This window comes from Glycine soja, chromosome 4 (genome assembly GCF_004193775.1).
Source record: "Glycine soja cultivar W05 chromosome 4, ASM419377v2, whole genome shotgun sequence".
Classification (NCBI taxonomy): Eukaryota; Viridiplantae; Streptophyta; class Magnoliopsida; order Fabales; family Fabaceae; genus Glycine; species Glycine soja.
Genome location: NC_041005.1, coordinates 36,044,947 through 36,047,887, shown reverse-complemented (window position 1 = coordinate 36,047,887; position 2,941 = coordinate 36,044,947). Strand labels below are relative to the sequence as shown.

The 2,941-nt window shown below is 39.0% G+C and overlaps 1 non-coding gene across 1 annotated transcript; it reads left to right on the top strand.

Moving 5' to 3' along the window:
- The first annotated feature begins 1,688 nt into the window (after positions 1-1,688).
- Positions 1,689-1,795, top strand: LOC114411006. Its single transcript, XR_003666393.1, has one exon. It is a non-coding gene; the product is annotated as a small nucleolar RNA R71 (small nucleolar RNA).
- Positions 1,796-2,941: the final 1,146 nt, after the last annotated feature.

Genomic DNA, 2,941 nt, shown 5'->3' with positions numbered 1-2,941 from the left:
ATCAAGAATATTAAAATAAACAGTTATATCACCAAACTCCATAGATAGTGTGCCTGCATATACATCTATCTTAGTTCTAGCAGTTTTCATAAAAGGTCTGCCTAGAATGATGGGAACTGATCCTTTAGAAAATCCCTCCTCCATATTTAAAATATAAAAATCAATAGGTAAAATCAGCTCACCAACTCTAACTAAGACATCCTCTATGAAACCAGCAGGATGGGCAACACTTCTATTAGCTAAATGAATTACCACATCAGTTGACTGCAAAGGACCTAGAGATAGAGAATTAAAAATAGACAGAGGCATAACACTAACAGAAGCACCTAAATCTAGCAAGGCATTGTCAAACTTATTGTTCCCTATGATACAAGGTATGCTGAATGTACCTGGATCTTTACATTTTTCAGGGATTTGGGGAACAAATTTACCAATCAATGCGGAGACATTTCTGCCCATACTAATTCTTTCACTTCCTTTAAGCTTCCGCTTATTAGTGCACAACTCCTTCAAGAATTTAGTATATCTTGGAATTTACTTTATTGCATCCAGCAAAGGTATGTTTACCTCTACTTTCCTAAATGTTTCCAAGATCTCCTTCTCTACCTCTTCCATTTTTTTGTTGGAAATTGCTCTTGGAAGGAATGGAAGAGGGATATGCTACTTCTCTTTAGATTCACTTGCATAGAAATTGTTAGGTAACTTAGTCTTTAAATTTTTGTCATCATCTTTTTCTGGAGTAGAGTGAGGTTGGGCAGGTTCATTGGCGGATGAGGAAGATGCTACTGGTTGAGGTCCTTGACACTGCTTTCCTGACCTCAATGTAATGGCACTCACATTTTTGGGATTCTGGACAGATTGAGAAGGTAATCTATCAGAATTCTGGGACTGTTGTTGATTTAACTGTGTAGCCAACTGTCCCATCTGATTAGTTAAGCTCTGAATGGAGGCTCTGGTCTCTTGCTGAAACTGCATGTTTTGCATAATCATTTGCCTCACAAGTTCTTCAAGGGAAGGTTGCGGAGGGGCCTCAACTGTTTGCTATTTCTGGGGCTGTTGCTGTTGTTGCTGCTGGATTGTTGGAGGAACGTATGGTTTGCTTGGGCCAGCAACATTTTGAAAATAAGTTTGTTGTTGTTGTTGCTGCTGCTGTTGTGAAGGATTTGACCATCTAAGGTTGGGATGATTCCTCCATCCGGGATTGTACCTGTTGCTAGAGAGGTCATAATTATTCTGTTGTGGCTGATTTTTGCTGTTGAGGTTGAGGAGGTCTGTTGTAGATGTTTGCAGCATAAGCTTCAGGCTATTCAATTGCTTCAGATTGTTGCACAGAAGGGCAAAGGTCTGTGTGGTGGTTGGCAGAGGAGCATAAACCACAGAGTCTGGCAACAGGTGCAAATTTTTTATTCATGGCCAGTTGGGTTACCAGGTTAACCAAGGCATCTAGTTTACCTTCAAGCTTCTTAGTCTCACCTGATGAATTTGTGGCTACTTCATGCACTCCTCTAATGACAATAGCATCACTTCTAGCACTAAATTGCTGGGAGTTTGAAGCCATCTTCTCAATTAAATTTCTGGCTTCAGCAGGGGTCATGTCTCCAAGGGCTCCACCATTGGCAGCATCTATCATACTTCTCTCTATGTTGCTGAGTCCTTCATAAAAATATTGGAGGAGAAGCTGCTTTGAAATCTGGTGGTGAGGGCAACTAGCATATAATTTTTTAAATCTCTCCCAGTATTCATATAGGCTTTCTCCACTGAGTTGTCTAATGCCTGAAATATCTTTTCTGATGGTCGTGGTCCTGGAAGCAGGGAAATTTTTTTCTAAGAATACTCTCTTGAGGTCATCCCAGCTCGTGATGGACCTTGGAGCAAGGTAATATAGCCAGTCCTTTGCCACTCCCTCTAAAGAATGAGGAAAGGCCTTCAGAAATATGTGATCCTCCTGGACATCTGGTGGTTTCATGGTGGAGCAGACAATATGGAATTCTTTCAGATGCTTGTGTGGGTCTTCACCTGCAAGGCCATGAAACTTTGGAAGCAAATGGATCAGTCCAGTTTTAAGAACATATGGGACATCCTCATCCGGGTATTGGATGCACAAGCTTTCGTAGGTGAAATCAGGTGCAGCCATTTCCCTTAGATTCCTCTCACGGGGTGGAGGTTGTGCCATATTCTCAGAATGTACAAAATCATAATGTTCAAAATTATAATGCTCAAAATCACCAATATCAGAATGCTCAGGATGCTCAAAAGGTACTAAATGATGTCTAACTAATCTATGAAATGTTCTATCTTTCTCAGGATCAAAGGATTGTAAGTCAGACGGATTTCCTCTAGTCATACACTAAATTCAGCATGCACAACTAGTTGTCTTCTTATGCAAGTAACAGTGTAGGTTTGAACTACAGCTACCATTAAATGATATCCAAATGACTTGAAATTTTGTGAGAAACCTTATAAAATGATGAGAAGATAGCACAAAAAATTTCAAATGAAAATTCGAAGTCTAAATATATAAGCTAAAAATGATAAGTTAAGAAAAATAAGAGAATAATACTTGAAAAATAAAAAACTTTTGACAGAATCACTTTTTTTGGACGATGGAGACCTCAGCCAGCCTACGGCCTATGACCAGATGGCATGGCGTAGGAAATTTTTTTCTACCCCAAATACATATATAACAATTGCGATTCTGATAATCGGAGCAAAAGTTATGGCCGTTTGAAGTTTTGACGAAAATCAAATTTGCTACTTTTTTTGGAAATTTCAAATCTGACCAAACTAAAGGCTCTAGCTATTTTTCCCACAAAATATAGATTAAAAGAAGTTACCACAAAAAATTCAGCCAAAAATAACAACTCTAGCTACTAAAACAAAAAATCCCAAATAATTCAGCAAGGGTGGTCGCTAAAATCCGTCGCTACATGATTTCCACTAC